The sequence below is a fragment of the Chamaea fasciata genome, unplaced genomic scaffold (assembly GCF_029207755.1).
Source record: "Chamaea fasciata isolate MVZ Bird 193981 ecotype frontalis unplaced genomic scaffold, bChaFas1.0.hap1 SCAF_3, whole genome shotgun sequence".
Classification (NCBI taxonomy): Eukaryota; Metazoa; Chordata; class Aves; order Passeriformes; family Sylviidae; genus Chamaea; species Chamaea fasciata.
This window is the reverse complement of record NW_027094088.1, coordinates 98,172,698-98,189,927: the sequence shown is the minus strand read 5'-3', so window position 1 is coordinate 98,189,927 and position 17,230 is coordinate 98,172,698. Positions and strand designations below refer to the sequence as shown.

The 17,230-nt window shown below is 42.5% G+C and overlaps 1 long non-coding RNA gene across 1 annotated transcript in view; it reads left to right on the top strand.

Annotated features, from left to right (window-relative positions):
• LOC136287293 (uncharacterized) overlaps window positions 1-1,545 on the top strand; it is a 43,724-nt gene extending 42,179 nt beyond the window's left edge. Inside the window, exon 3 of the long non-coding RNA XR_010720136.1 lies at window positions 138-1,545. This is a non-coding gene — a long non-coding RNA (uncharacterized lncRNA). The remainder of the gene's footprint in view (window positions 1-137) is intronic.
• Window positions 1,546-17,230: the final 15,685 nt, after the last annotated feature.

Below are 17,230 nucleotides of genomic sequence, written 5' to 3'. Positions count from 1 at the left end.
TTGTATTTTGTACCTTTTCCCACTTCCTCTCTTGTTGTGTTTCCCTCTTTCTCATTCATCTGCTGTTTTTGGGATGACGTGTTCATTTTTATTAAGTGTCCACTGACTTATTCGTCTTTTCTTTCTGGTCTCTGCAGCTCTCCTAAAACATTGCCAATCCAGCATCACTAGAAGTATTGATTCCAGTAGCAGGAATGTTTAGCTGGAGTTCTTGGCTAACATGACTTGGATAACAAAATTTGGCTCCTTCCACCTCTACATCCCCCTCATGTGTGCTGACCCTCCTCACAGTTAAGTGCTCTGTGTGATGCCCCCTTTCTGCTTGGAAAAGAATGAAATGCAAATTGTAATGAAACTTTCTCCCCTTAGGAGGGATCCTGCAGCATGGCTGCAGTGCACTGGTAGAACATAACAAAGAGATAATTTCCAGCTAAGCTACTTAAGGTTCACGATATGTTAAAGGAGAGGGAATATTGCAATGAGGAGTAGACCGTAGACTGCTCTTTGGAGCTCCAGACTCCCTTATGCTTAAGAATAATATGTTAATTATTCAGGCCAACAAGTCTCAGCATCTCAGCTGCAGTTTTAGAATAAGCTGATAGGCAGAAAGGAAATGGTCTGAGAGCACAAGCTCTAAGTTGCCCTTGTACTGAGAATATCACAGGCCAGCAGTGGCACTGAAAGAATGGTGCAGGTGAGGGAGAGAAAAATGAAGTGTTAAATAGTCATATGTGGTCTGCTAGATTGAGCTGTTTGGAGAAGAAGGATGAAGCTATAAAATCAAGATTTAGATTTTTACAAGTTCAAGAGAGGATGGCTCCCATTTGCAGTTCAGCTTTGAGTCTCTTCAGTAAAAAAAAAAAAAAAAAAAAAAAAAAAGAAAAAAAAAAAGCTGGGCTTAGACTGAAGTTAGTGAAGTTTAAATAACACTGGAAGTAAATTTTTCAAAGAATCCCTGATTCAAAACTTGCTCACTTATCTACAAAATAGATTATATGAGAAAAGTTTTAAGAGTGTTTGATTTTTCAATATTTCTGGTTTCTGAAGAGTGTCTGAAGCAGCTGAAACATTTGTATGGTTTTGCTTTTCTTTCCAAACCTAACAAGGGTGCAGCTCTAGTAAATGACAAAATCCAGATAGAGTGTGGGAGCAGCAGGATCCCAAATTAAACAACTGGGAGGTTGATAAATGCTTCCAGTAGCAGATTTAACTACAGATGGAATCGTTTGACCGTCCGACATGCCACAGTCCGCTTATTGGGGGCTTCCGACCATCTCTCTGCAACATTAACTCCATAAAAACTTCCATCAAAGAGCCCCCACCAGAGTCACAGTGCCTTTTTCAGAGCGTTTTCAAACAGCAGAAATAAACATTAAAAGATTCTGCCCTTCTTCCTTCACATTTTTCTGACAGTAAATTAGAATCATATGGAAGGTATCATTATTTCCACAAAGATTATAGTACAAACAATTCTTTACAATAACAGAAAAAAACCCCAAACAACATAAACCCAAACCTTTTAAAAAACGTGTGTACATTTGGCCAATAAATTCATAGGGAAATTTTGTTCAAGGCTCATATGTCTCAATTTGTATTCCTGTCCTTGGCCAGAGGATGCTCTTCACTAACCAGCACTTTTAAAATGCAGTTTATTTATTATCCTGCACAAATGATAATTTTGTTCTTTAGGTGTTTTTCCTCCTTCTCAGGTTGGTTAACTGCTTGGTTTTTTTTTTTTCTTTGTTTGTTTTTGGTTTCTTTTTTGGGTTTCGTTGTTTGGTTTTTTGTTGTTGTTGTTTGTTTTTTGTTTTTTTTTTTTTTTTTGTAATTTTTTTAGTACAGCATTGATTTTCTGCTCTTTGAAATGACAAAATAATTGCATACCTGTCATTAGGAAAATAAATCTGCAGCAAATTAGAGTATTTTCATTCCAAGAATCTCTAAGAATTTGAGATGATATAATTTTAAAATGACAGTTTTTGAAAAGCAGAGTTTCAAACACAAGCAGGTGGTTTCCCTGCCTTCATGCTGGTGAACACTATGCAAAAAACTGTCAGTGCTCTCCAGAGAATCTGTTCACTTAGAAAGAGATGAACCACGATATTGGTTTTGTGAACTGGAAATTTAAGAGACATCTGACATTAAATATATGCGGTTGAATGTAAATACCGATACAAAAGAGGACTCAGTTGTGTACATTTCTGGAGGATGACATTAATTTATTAGTATCGAATAACTGATTCACCAATATAATTTAGAAAGGTTTATGACACTTTTCTAGGCTACCTACATGATATAATTGCTAAAGAAGACAGAATTATACCTTTATTCTTTAATGTTTGTGTTCCCCACAGTATTGGAGATAGAGACATCATTGCTTTTTGTGTTTTGTTGTTTTGGTCTTTTTTGCAAACACTCCTGGCAAAGTGCAGGATGATGATCCAGAGAGTGATTGTGTTTCCTTCTGAGTTATGAGGTCTTGCTTTACTGTGAGCAATAATTACTTTTTTAGAGTGACAAAAATCAGGTCTATTTTGGCTCTTTGTTGATGGTTCTTTGGAAATACTCTCAGGATCTAGTAACATTGACATTTCATTAAAATTCTGGTTGGCAGATTAATTCATAATTAAAATAGTCTGGAATGACAACTAAGTAGCTAAGTGTAGAGCTATTAGTTATTATTTGTGTTTATATGCTGTACTATTCACAACACACTATTCAACTTTCACCCATGCCTTGTACCCACAGAGAAAGCCTCAGTGGGTACAGACTCAGAAGTGCTCATGATCTACATCCACAACCAGGTACTCTGAGTTCCCTCAAATTTTAATTAATTTTTAAATACTTATCCACACACACACACACGCATACATACATACATATATGCATATACATATATACATATACATATACATATATATATACATATACAGTTACTGAAAAAAGATTTCTGAATGTTCCACCAAGGACATAAATCTAAATTATTTGTTAGGATTACAAATCTTGTCACATATTCATATTGAATACGTCATCCAGTGGTTTGGTCTTGCTTTCTAAACTATATTGAAGTAGAAACTCACTATTTTCCTGTAGTGAAGATATCTCTTGGTCCTTTGCCTGCTCACAGCTGGCTTCTAAGGTGTATATTTCAGGCTTCTATCTCCCCTCAGGCTGCAAGTCAGATCTTTATTGCTCTCAGTGGCTGTTGAGACAGGCTGTAGGTACAAAGGTTTGAGAGTGGTGCCCCTGCTGAAGAGCTAGGCCAGGTGTTCAGCCATGTCCATCTCACATTTGGTGCATAGGGCAATGCTCCCTATCAAGCACTGCCATGTCCATATTAACTTTTTTACATGTTTTAGCAAATTTTGGCACTGGTCACCTGAAAATAAGTGGTAGCAAAAAATGATTGCACTGTTTCACCAGTGGCAGAAGATGAACTTCATGATGGTGGTAATACCACATAGTTACTGTTCTCCTTTAAGTGTAAGGCTCCCAATATTCAATGTGTATATCTATAAATCAGTTATCACAATTACAGGCTTGCTGGGATGCTTATTTTACAAATATCAAACACGAAATACTCAAAAGCAGTGGTAGATTTATTTCCAGATGATTTAGGATCCAAATTCAATTTGAAATTGAATACCATTTCAACTTGTAAACATCCACTTAGGTTCTTGCTCTGTTCTAAAGATCATGAGGGCCAGGTTGCCTGTGGCAGAAGTAAGAGAAGTATCCAGACTTTATGTTTTCAATCCATTGAACCATAGAATGGTTTGGGTTGGAAGAGACCTTAAAGATTATCTAGTTCCAACCCCCTGCCATGGGCAGGGAACATTTCACCAGACCAGGTTACTGAGAACCTGTCTTGGTTTAGGAAGACAGGTATCTGCTAGGTAAAATTACAATCAGAGGCTCTTTGGCAAAGATTTGGGAAATAGGAATAGCAGTTCTTTACTAGTATGTAATACAAAGCAAACAAACACAAAAAAAACTCCCCCCCCACCAAACAACTACAGCATTAATGACAAACGACAACAGTACCAAGAACCTTGAGGGCTTTGTTTCACAAAACCCAGGGCAGTTTGGTTTCGGTGTCCCTGCAGGATCCTCAGAGCACCAAGCTGGAACAGTGGAAAAGTCCCGGGCTGGTAGCTGGGATGGCAGGGTGTCCCAGCAGGCAGGGGCAGGATGTCCCGGCAGGGCAGGGGGTGCAGGGTCACGCTGCAGCAAGAGGAGCAGCGCCGAAGGAGCCGAAGGCGAGGCAGAAAAGCCGGCCCAGCTTCTGCTCGGCGTGCTTTGCGGCGGCTGAGATCCTCGAGGAGCGGCCGACACGCGTCTCCCGAACGCCGGAAGCAGAAAAGCACGCAGCTGCCTCAAGCTGTGTCTTTTACCTGCGTTATCTCCCCCTTCCACCTTTTGTCCATCTCTTTGTTTCAGCCAAGCACTCTCAAGTATCCAACACCCGGTCCCCTTGGCAACCCGTGGGGAAAAAATTCCCCAGAGAAAGAAGGAACAAACCCAACCCCCAACATTATCCACCCCGAATTTTTTTCCCATACAAACATATTACATTGAGTTTTAACTATTAAAAATACATATATATATATGCAAATATGGATGCAGCCACATTGTCATGGGTAGTTCACCCCAAAACAAGGTCCCCTTGAGGTATGCATCGGGTCTCTCCATCCTTTTGCATCACCCACCAGGTGCAACCTGGTCCCTGAGCGAAGACAACCCCACGGATGGGATTGTCTTTGCTGGAGGCAGGATTAATTCAAACAGTTTTTCCCAGCATACCTCTCATGTGTACCACTGGAACCTTATCTCCGTCTGTCTTTTGCATGGGCTCAGATTGGGCAGGACCTGCTCGGTTGGTGGAACCTCGAGTGTTCACCAACCAGGTGGCCTTTGCTAAATTAGTATCCCAATTCTTAAAGGTTCCCCCACCCAGTGCTTTCAAGGTAGTTTTAAGCAGGCCATTGCACCGTTCAACTTTCCCGGCTGCTGGTGCATGATAAGGAATATGGTACACCCACTCAATGCCATGTTCTCTAGCCCAGGTGCTTATAAGACTATTCTTGAAATGAGTCCCATTGTCCGACTCGATTCTCTCAGGGGTGCCATGTCTCCACAGGACTTGTTTTTCCAGGCCCAGGATGGTGTTCCGGGCAGTAGCATGAGGCACAGGGTAGGTCTCCAACCATCCAGTGGTGGCTTCCACTATGGTTAGCACATAACGCTTGCCCTGGCGCGTTTGGGGAAGGGTGATGTAGTCAATCTGCCAGGCTTCCCCATATTTATATTTGGACCACCGCCCACCATACCATAAGGGCTTCACCCGCTTGGCTTGCTTGATTGCAGCACGTGTCTCACAGTCATGGATAACCTGAGAAATACTGTCCATGGTTAAATCCACCCCTCGGTCTCGGGCCCACTTATAGGTGGCATCTCTGCCCTGATGACCCGAGGCATCATGGGCCCATCGAGCTAGGAACAACTCTCCCTTGTGTTGCCAATCTAAATCTATCTTTGACACTTCTATCTTGGCAGCCTGATCTACCTGCTTGTTGTTTTGGTGTTCCTCATTAGCCCGACTCTTGGGAACATGGGCATCTACATGGCGGACTTTCACAGGCAGCTTCTCTACACGAGTGGCAACGTCCTTCCATTCATCAGCAGCCCAGATTGGTTTTCCTCTACGCTGCCAGTTGGCCTTTTTCCACCTTTCCAGCCAGCCCCACAGAGCATTGGCTACCATCCACGAATCAGTGTAGAGGTAGAGCTTTGGCCACTTCTCTCTTTCAGCAATGTCAAGGGCTAATTGAACAGCTTTGAGTTCAGCAAGCTGACTTGATCCCCCGTCTCCTTCAGTGGCTTCTGCAACTTGTCGTGTGGGGCTCCATACGGCTGCTTTCCACTTACGGTTCATTCCCACGATGCGACAGGAACCATCAGTGAAAAGAGCGTAGTGTGTTTCTTCTGCTGGCAGTTGGTTGTATGGAGGAGCTTCTTCAGCTCGTGTCACTTGCTCCTCTTCGTCCGTGAAACCGAAGTTTTCTCCTTCCGGCCAGTTTGTAATTATCTCCAAAATCCCAGGGCGATTTGGGTTTCCAATACGGGCACGCTGTGTGATGAGGGCAGTCCATTTGCTCCATGTGGCATCGGTGGCATGGTGCGTGGAGGGAGCCTTTCCTTTAAACATCCACCCCAGCACTGGTAGTCGGGGTGCCAAGAGGAGTTGTGCTTCTGTGCCAATCACTTCTGAGGCGGCTTGAACTCCTTCATAGGCGGCCAAGATCTCCTTCTCTGTGGGAGTGTAGTTGGCTTCAGATCCTCTGTAACTTCGACTCCAGAATCCCAGTGGTTGGCCTCGGGTCTCCCCTGGCACCTTCTGCCAAAGGCTCCAGGACAAACCGTTGTTCCCGGCTGCAGAATAAAGCACATTCTTCACATCTGGTCCCGTCCTGACTGGGCCAAGGGCTACTGCATGAGCAATCTCCTGCTTGATCTGGGCAAAGGCTTGTTGCTGTTCAGGGCCCCAGTGGAAATTGTTCTTCTTGCGGGTAACCAGGTAGAGAGGGCTCACGATCTGACTGTACTCAGGAATGTGCATCCTCCAAAAACCTATGGCTCCTAGGAAAGCTTGTGTTTCCTTTTTGCTGGTCGGTGGAGACATTGCTGTGATCTTATCAATGACCTCAGTGGGGATCTGCCGCCGTCCATCTTGCCACTTTACTCCCAGGAACTGGATCTCTCTGGCAGGTCCCTTGACTTTGCTCTTCTTGATGGCAAACCCGGCTTTCAGCAAAATCTGGATGATCCTCTCTCCTTTCTCGAACACTTCAGCTGCAGTCTTTCCCCACACAATGATGTCATCGATGTACTGTAGATGTTCTGGAGCCTCACCCTTCTCCAGTGCAGCCTGGATCAGCCCATGGCAGATGGTGGGGCTGTGTTTCCACCCCTGGGGCAGCCGGTTCCAGGTGTACTGCACGCCCCTCCAGGTGAAAGCAAACTGAGGCCTGCATTCTGCAGCCAGAGGAATGGAGAAAAATGCATTGGCAATGTCAATAGTGGCATACCACCTCGCTGCCTTGGACTCCAGCTCGTACTGAAGTTCCAGCATGTCCGGCACAGCAGCGCTCAGGGGTGGAGTCACTTCATTCAATGCACGATAGTCCACAGTCAGTCTCCATTCTCCATCAGACTTGCGCACAGGCCAGATGGGGCTGTTGAAGGGTGAGTGGGTTTTGCTGACCACCCCTTGGCTCTCCAGCTCACGGATCATCTTGTGGATGGGGATCACGGCGTCCCGATTTGTCCGATACTGCCGACGGTGCACTGTCGAGGTGGCAACAGGTACTTGTTGTTCTTCTACCTTCAGGAGTCCCACTGCAGATGGGTTCTCTGATAGTCCCGGCAAGGTGTTCAACTGCTTAATGTTCTCTGTCTCCACAGCAGCTATTCCAAAAGCCCATCTGAGTCCTTTAGGGTCTTTATAATATCCATTCCTGAGGAAGTCTATGCCCAGAATACATGGAGCCTCTGGGCCGGTCACAATCGGAAGTTTCTGCCACTCCTTCCCGGTCAGGCTCACCTCGGCTTCAACCAGAGTCAGTTCCTGTGATCCCCCCGTCACCCCGGCAATGGAAATCGGTTCTGCCCCCACATGTCCTGATGGCATTAGAGTACACTGCGACCCAGTATCTACTAAAGCTTCATATTTTTGTGGCTCTGATGTGCCAGGCCATCGAATCCACACAGTCCAAAAAACCCGATTTTCCCGTGCCTCTTCCTGGCTAGAGGCAGGGCCCCTCTAGCACTGGTTATTATTCCCTTCTTGGACATACATGGTAGAGGTTCCTTCGAGGGAATCTGACACAGCATTCCCACCTCCGTAATACCTGGCAGCTTGCTCATGGGAGGCTGAGGCTACCTTCATTCTAGTGGAACTCCCTCTGTTAGCGTTTCTCTCCTTGAGCTCACGTACCCGTGCTGCCAGGACAGAAGTAGGTTTCCCATGCCACGCTCCCATGTCCTCCCCATGGTCCCGCAGATAAAACCACAGGTCAGCTCGAGGGGTGTACCCTCTCTCTCTTGCTGGGGAATGTTGGGCTCTGATTCTGGGGCCTGTGACTCGCACCGGTGCTACATGGGAACTGTTCCTTCTCATCTCCTCTCTCACCTCCTTTATCTCCTCTTTGAGTTCCTTCACCACCGCAGAGACATGAGCCTGCATTGGGCCACTGATCATACTTTCATAATTTCTGAGCTTGTTGGCAACAGAACCCACTGTCTCTCGGTTATCCTCGGCATTAATTGTTGCGATGAATGTGGCGTATTGGGATGGTCCATGAGTTGCCAGATTCCACAACATGTGCCCTGTGCATTTAACCTTGTCGGGGTCATTATCATGCTGTCCGGTCCTCCCAAAAAGTACTTCCAATACTGCCACTTCTCTCAACTGTTGGATTCCTTCCTCAAGGGTCTTCCATCGCATTCTATTGTTGTGCTCTTGCATTCTGTCTCTGTGGACAAATCTCTCTCTCACACTCATTAGAAGTCGTTCCCAAAGGGGAAGGGGCCTTTGCTCTCTTACAAATACCTGATTTATACCTGAGCCCTGGGTCAAGGGTCCCAAATTCCTTGCTTCAGCACTATCCAGTTGCACACCTGTACCCATAAGGTCCCAGACTCGAAGTAGCCAGGCTGTATAAGCCTCACGTCCTCGTCGTGCAATATCTTTTTGCAGATTACGTAGACTTTCATATGTCAGGGACTCAGTGATGATCTCAACCTGTGGCTCTTCTGTGGGCTGTGAGGACCCTCCTTTCTTACCCTTAATATCAGGATCTGACGATTTCACTTTACACTTCCTTGTTTCCACAGGGGCGACTGCTGCTGGCTGTGGCTGCCCTTGTGGTTCAGCTGGAACCTGGACAGTTGTAACATCTGTGGGTTCCACTGCTGCACCATCAGTCTCTGCCTTCTCGGGGCAGGGGGAGGGTTTTTCATGAGCTGGGGAAATGTACTCCCTCAGCATCTGGCCCATCTCATGTATCTCTTTTACCAGAGCCTCAACCCAATCCGGGTGGGTCCTTTCTGAGGCAGGCTGTGGGGCAGAGTCAGGCTCTGGGGTATCATCCCTATTCTGTGGGCTAGGTATCAGGGTGGTTATCCAGGTCAATCTTCCCTTATCTCTGAATGCTAAACAGAATACGCATATTAGCAGCACCAGCCATTGTATGATATCATTAGCATTCAGAGAGGATTTAAACCCTTCAAAAACTGGTGGGGCAGACCCAAAGAGATGGGTAAAGGGTTGGGAAAAAGAAACTTCCCCCGGTGTCATTTCCTCACAGTAGGTACCATTGTTAAAGTAACTCCAAAAACACACAGTTAGTGTACGATAGCCCTGAATCCATGTGCCTGCCTTCCAGAGGAAATTAAAAATCCATGAGTTCTTCACCTTATTAAGCCATAAAATAAACTGGATGACAGTCACAGTAGCCTTAGTTATAGGGCCCATGTTTAGATAAGGGCCTGCAAATGGAAGGAATACAGCCACAACCACATGCCACCCAAACCAGGCTAAGTTAGACCACATGATGCAGCCTAATGAGGTTTTTATATCCAACGCACACAAAAGAAAGTACTAGGTTAGTTAAGAACTGCTATTTCTCTTCCCTTTTCTTTTCTCAGTGCCCTCAAGCCCCACACTTGGGCGCCAAAATCTGTCTTGGTTTAGGAAGACAGGTATCTGCTAGGTAAAATTACAATCAGAGGCTCTTTGGCAAAGATTTGGGAAATAGGAATAGCAGTTCTTTACTAGTATGTAATACAAAGCAAACAAACACAAAAAAAACTCCCCCCCCACCAAACAACTACAGCATTAATGACAAACGACAACAGTACCAAGAACCTTGAGGGCTTTGTTTCACAAAACCCAGGGCAGTTTGGTTTCGGTGTCCCTGCAGGATCCTCAGAGCACCAAGCTGGAACAGTGGAAAAGTCCCGGGCTGGTAGCTGGGATGGCAGGGTGTCCCGGCAGGCACGGGCAGGATGTCCCGGCAGGGCAGGGGGTGCAGGGTCACGCTGCAGCAAGAGGAGCAGCGCCGAAGGAGCCGAAGGCGAGGCAGAAAAGCCGGCCCAGCTTCTGCTCGGCGTGCTTTGCGGCGGCTGAGATCCTCGAGGAGCGGCCGACACGCGTCTCCCGAACGCCGGAAGCAGAAAAGCACGCAGCTGCCTCAAGCTGTGTCTTTTACCTGCGTTATCTCCCCCTTCCACCTTTTGTCCATCTCTTTGTTTCAGCCAAGCACTCTCAAGTATCCAACACCCGGTCCCCTTGGCAACCCGTGGGGAAAAAATTCCCCAGAGAAAGAAGGAACAAACCCAACCCCCAACAGAACCACATCCAGTTTGGTCATAAACACCTTGATGAAGGAAGATTCCACAACCTCTCTGGGCAAACTGTTCCAGTGCCTCAGCACCTTCACAGCAAAGAATTTTTGCTAATACCTAAACTTACTCTCCTTCAGCTTAAGACCATTCCACCATGTCTTAGCATTACATCCTTATCCTTTAGCCACAAGAAATAATCTTCTCACCTGCATACATCCAGCACTGAGGTAAAACCTTTCTTCCTTCATAAAGAAAAATAAACCAGAAATATCTATGTAAGACACGGAAATGTTCTGAACAACTTTCTGCTTATTATGTATTTGAATGTCCTTCTGATGGGTGACTGTGCCTTTGCTAGTGGCACTCAAAGAGCCAAAAGAAACATATGTTGTGAAAAGTACCTTCAGCAAAACAGACAGATGGATAGGTAACACTTTAAAATGGGGTGGCCAATGATTAGCAATTCATTTGGTATTCATTGTGATAACATTAATTGTTATGAATAAATTACATTTAGCAACACTTGGAATTTTTTGAAAAGAACATTTGCCTTTTGGGGACTTCGTGAAAAGGAAAAAATGAAACACTTTTTATTTTTTCCATTTTGTTTTATTTTTCTCATCTCAGAGACTTGGTTTTTTTTGCAAGATCTTCTAGGAAACCACAAGCTGTGTACCAATGTTTTAGAAAATTAAATGCTTCTGATATTAATATGATCTCTATGTAGCTTTTCACTCTGATCATGCTTTTAAGCTTTTCATTTCTTACAGCAATTGAAAAATTTCTAAACTGCTCAATCCTTTCTGCTGGTTAATCACTCTCCTACTCAGTTAAATACACCACAGAAATGAAAAGATATACCTATTGCTTGTAAGCTGTAAACAGTCAGTAGATTGTGTTCTGATGATTACAGACAGTTTATATTGGCTGGACTGGGCTTTAGCTGTCAGCACATATAGAGAGAAATGGACAAAAGAGGCTCTGAGAGCAGATGTTGACACTGGAAGCTCAAATTCAGGGATCCTCAGCCTGTGGCTGTGGAAACCCAGCTGGGAGAAAGAGACAGGCTGCATTCATAGAGCCTCTCTGGGATCCCTGCCCCATGCAGGTACCCAGCCATTGAGAGACAGGAAGATGAAAGGCTGCTTCACAGATGTCACCTGCTGAGGGTTCAGCAGCCTGTCCAGAAATGTCATGTTTGGCAGCTGGTGGAGGTTCCCTCCCACCAGCTCTGGCACACAGATTCTCACAGTATTCCGGGAAAGATGCTTACACAGGGGCTTCCTAATGAGACAACATTAAAGGGAATTTTTGGCTTCTGCCTGTAACAGCACGTTGACATTAACCTAGCTGTCCATTCATTACACAGTTCTCCTGAAGATCAGTCACTCTAACAAAATGAATTTTAGGCATAAACATCAAACCAAATTACCCTGGAAAATTCTTGAGATGGCTATCTTTTGTTATTCTGTTAGACCAATTCTGCATTCCTTTGTTTCTGTGTTTGTTTCTGAAATTTTATTGATACAGGCTCAGCTGAGCATTTGACCCAAAAAGCAGTACAAACTGAAAAGTTCTGGAGGATATATGACACTCAAACATGGCATACTGAAAGCTCCTGGGTCCTATTATCTGCTTGGATAGTAATATATGACCTCATCTGAACACATGTTTAGAGCATCGGCAGAAAAAAAAAATCAGAGAATATTTTTAAGAAGGTAAAAAAGAAGGGCAATAAGAATTTGGCAGAAGGAAGCTAAGATCTAAGCAGAAAGGTACCAAAGTGAAGCAGAAAAAAGTTATTGCTTAAGTTGGTTGGGAGAGGTTAGTGGCTGCCCATTTTCTCCCCTATGGCCCTCAGATTAAGGCAAATGGCACATGCTTTGCCTTTTGAGCCAGTTCTGATGTGCGTAGAAAGAACAAGGGGTCCTTTTCCATACTGCGCCCAGGGAAGTGACAGAACTTGATTCTTGTAAGTCAGTTACATTCCCAGAAATACTGTTTAAATGCATGGTATCAAAAAATTGGCATGGGATCTAAAACTCCATTTAAAATTACTCAGAATGGTAAAATTTCTCATTCATTTTTTTTTAACTTTACAATCTTCACCTGTTTTTCTTCTCTTCTTTCTGTATTCAATGTATTAAGAGGAATAGCCATGTTTTTAAAAAGAAAAATTTTTGCTATAAAATCTACCTAGTAGAGTATTGCCTCTTGAGAACATTCCAAGGCATCAAAATTCCACTCAGACCCAGGGAAGAACTATGATCATCTACATTTTTTCACAACTAGAGTTTGGGTTATTGTTTTGTTCTTCCCAAGGAGGCTGCTTGCATACCAGATTAGAATAGGCAATGGTCCTCCGAACCTATGGCAGGAAAGATTTGCCTAAGAATGCCAAGCAGAAGGACTAAAAAGAAATTTGTTCATTACTCACATAAAATTGTTGAAACTAAAATCACTTTTAGTGCTACTACTGTTCTTGACTATGGTGACTGAAACTTTAGAGAATTAGGGTCATCTTGACACTTTAGTCACTGTTTTGCAAAAGGGGAGGAGAAAAATAATGAGTGAAAAATTAGAGGAGGGACTAACAGAACGGAAGTAAAAACACACTGAAAAGCCTGATTTTAAATAAATTCACAGCATCGATGAATTGGAGAAGCATATAGTGTTAAAATTTGAGCTTGGATTGGAGCATTAGCACCACAAAGCTGTGGTAATTAAAGTTACTGACAGCTCTTCTTTTCGTCTTTTAAGAGGAACTGGGAGGAAATTCCAATCTGTGGCAGTTCAAGTTGAGATATCTTTGAAAAAAATCTAATTTTGAAAATGTAAAATGTTTAGTATTTTTGAAAATTTGTTATGTAATGTGAAAATCCTACTAAGAGGAATCTTCAGTTCCATTGATGTGCATATAATTAGGACATCTAAAGAAGAATAAAAACCTAAAATAAAGGACATCTTAGACAAAACCAGAAAAAAAAATCTCCTTAAGTCCTGGCCCCTTTTATGTTTTCAATGCCTTTCATTCCCTCTTTATATTTGTGAGAGAATCTTAGCAAATGTTTGAATTTTCTCTTTAGGAGACATTGATGAGTTGAACTATGGAATACTAACTATACATATTATTGGTTTTTTATATTTATAAAGGTATTATTTTATTTTAAATACAGTACTATATTCTCCACCATCAGGTTAGACTTCTGTCTAGTTGAAAAGGAGTTTTTTAATTAAAGAACATAAAATTTAAATGGTTCAGAAAATGTCAACATGGGTTCCTATTTTCAGCCCAACACAGATGATAGAACGAGAGGGCATAAATGAAAATTAAAGAAAAACAAATTCAGAACAGATGTCAGGAAGCATTTTTTTCAAGCAGCGAATCATAAATGTGTGGAATGGCTTACTAGGCAAGATAGTTAAGGCAAAAACACTGAGGTCATTAAAGAACCAATTAGAAGACATCATGGTGTAGATGGAAAAGGGAATGAGGCATGATGAGCCAACCCGCCTCTGCTTTCTACAAGACTGTCTCATGTTCTCAAGAAATCTGAACACCGGTGGATGTTTTTAGGACTCTGCAGTAGGTGCTAGCTAGAAATCAACACAACTCTCTCCCTCTCTTCTCCTACTTTCTCCGTTTCTCCAGGTACCCAACACAACTTTCAGGAATACCATCAAGGCAGTTTTAATGATGGGAGAATTTGCATTAAATATGCATTAGAGGTGCCTGCAAAATCTTTGAAACATGTCCTGTTAGAAAGATATTTTATTATCATAAAAGAAGTTTGCCAGTAGAACAACAGGCAACTTCTGTTAGTAAAGATATCTTCTACAGGGAAGATTTTAGTATCTTTCTTTTTTTTTTTTTTTTTTTTTTTTTTTTTTGAGTGTTACTATTCTAAAGAATCATTCAATACCATTTGTAAATGCTGTCAAAGACAGTGTGGTAGAAATACTTAAAGGAGAAAGCCAAGTCTTATAAATATGCCAGGACAGTGCACCTGGCAAGCTGTACAGCAGAAACAAAGATTCTGACCTTGCTGTTCTGTCAGAATGGGGCAACCAGAGGACCTGGCTTAGGTGAGGATAGATAATGCGGAAGAATTTGATTTACTATAAATCACCTACATCTATGAATGGAGGAGAAGGACAAACAACCTCTGTTGCTCAAGATTATTTTGAAACAAAACAAATCTGAAGTGATAATTATATCTCAAAAGCGACAGATGTTAAAACAACAAGATGCTTTAAAAACAAGTACAGGCTAGAAATGAACTAAAATGAAATTATTGCACCAAGCCAGCTGACCGCAATTATTTCCAGCTTATGCTATTTCAATAACCTGTAAAATTCTAAATATATGGGAACTAAGAGTCATATTTTTACTCTGCAAATCTAGAAAGAGTTCTTTAAAGGGCTAGTGGATTAGGAGGGTGGAATGATTTTTTAATTATTTAAAACATTCAGAGAACCAAAAAAAATGCTCTTGTGTTAGTCTGTGCTTTAGAAACAGAAAACTGCATCTTGCAACGTTCTTGACATAAATAAATTGACATAAAATTGTTAGGCAATCCCAGATAACAGGTTGGATTTGGTCAGTGGGCAATGCAGCCTAAAGAGCAATTTAGTCAATGAAGTGCAAAATACCAATCAGCTCACCCTAAAGTAGATAGTCTGGTCTGTTGAGATGAATGTCTGATTAGGAATAGTAGCAACGTAAATCACACTATTTGAGAAAATCTTTTTGGTGGGTATTACAATTTTAATTTGCTTTAATGCATTTAGGAAGTGATTAAATATGGAGGATGTTGATCTTTTCCCATGACCACCAGATGATTGGATGAAATGTTTCTGTCTGTATTAAAGATCTCTACAGCTGATTTGGCCACCATAACCTTCCTTGTCATCAAAAGAGAAAAATTTGCTGCTACAAAGGCCAAAGTTTCATCTCAGTCTAAAGGATATCAGATTAATCACATTATGAAAGTGTTCATTTTTCTCTACTAAGGAGGTGCCAAGGGAACTTTGTGTGACTAGGGGTTGGTGTTGAAATCTAACTAATGCTAGTCATAATGTTGAGTTCTTCTCTTGATACAAACATTCTTCTCATGGAATCATGGAATCATTAAGGTTGGAAAAGGACTCCCAGACCATTAGTTCCAACCTCTGACAGCTGTGGTCACTAAACGATATCATGTAGTGCCACGTCTACTCATTTTTTGAACCCTTCCAAGGATGGAGTCACTAATTCCCTGGGGAGCTGGTTCTAAGACTCCAAGTTTGATCAATTTACACTTGTAAGATCCATAAACTTGTAAGAAATTTATTCTTCTACATTCATTAAAAAATGCTCTTTACACTTGCATCTTGCGAGAAGGTAGAGGAATAAGGAAAAATGTCTCAATGGAGACTAGGGAACAATTACTTCTTCCCATCGAGGGAATGAATAGAGCTAAGAGAGGCCAACAAGCAGGTCTTACCTCTGGCTGTGTGGAGTCCAACAAGTATTTCAATAAAACTTATTTCTGTAAAGAACATCTACAGAAGAGTAAAAACCAGTAAAATTTTGCCGATATCCAGAATTTACCCATAGTTGGGGTTTTCTTTTACTTGGAACTGATTGGCCCTGCTCTGGACTGAAAACCCTGAAGAGCACCGGGACCTCACACCTGTGGCCCACCAGGGCCTGGGACACTGCATTCCAGCACCAGAGGGACTGATAAGAGGCTGAGTGAGCTGAGCTACACCCCATGGCAAGGACTTTCCGAATTTGCCATCTCTTCAGAACAGTGAGACATTTTATTGTTTAATATTATTAATTTTTTTATGCTCGTGAATACTTTCTTGTTAAATAAACAGTTTTTTCCACTTTTCTCTAAAAAAATCTTTTCCCAAACCAGTTGGGAAGGGGCCAATTGAATCTGCATTCTACAGGGACCCCTTTGAAGTTTCCACCCAAATTTGCCCAAAACCAGGACAGTTGTTCTCCTTAAATTGTATACAGTAGTTGAACACTTTTGAAATGTACTTTTCATAGTTTCTTCAATCTCTTCCTATTTATAGAAGGAAAACTAATCTGAAATTGCAAAGCTGAGCTATTATTTGCAAGCCAATAGCATGCAGAGATGGGATGTGTCCCAGGAGATTCATGCTATCTGAGAAGTCTGTTTATTTGTAAGGTAGTGCTTAGACTACATCAATGTTCAGCAGAGAGAGATGAGCCACTTCAGGGCATATGACACTCCTTGACAATTAACTTTTGGCAGGACAGATTGCCTCCTAGAGGTGTCTACATCAGTCTGCTGAACATAGAGGAAAACCAGAAAATCCACTCATGTTTGAAACCTTCCTTTCAGATGACTACAAGTAAATGAGGGTGAATTGTGGCTGCATGGGAAAGTTTCTATAGCCACCTGTATATTAAGAGTGATCACAGGCAGCGACATGAGAAACACACAGACTACAAAATAATGCTCAAACTTTTGGAAGGGAAGCAGACACATCCTCATATGCAGGCAGATTCATGTCTTAATTGGGCTCAGGCATGTACGTTACATATATTGCCAAATTTCACATCATTACATATGATTTGCAGTAAAATAGAAATGCCTCAGACAGCAGAGTTAGCAATAGATGCTACATTTCTATTTGGGTGGGTAAGGAAATGCTCACCAAGGTTCATAACATGAAGTGCCAGACCTACTGTGACTTAGTGATTCTAAACACTGTGGAAGTTTAATAAAACAGGGAGTAAATTGGCTTATGCCATCGGAGCTGTGCTTTTGGCTACATGACTGAGCATTTGTTTTGGAAGCTG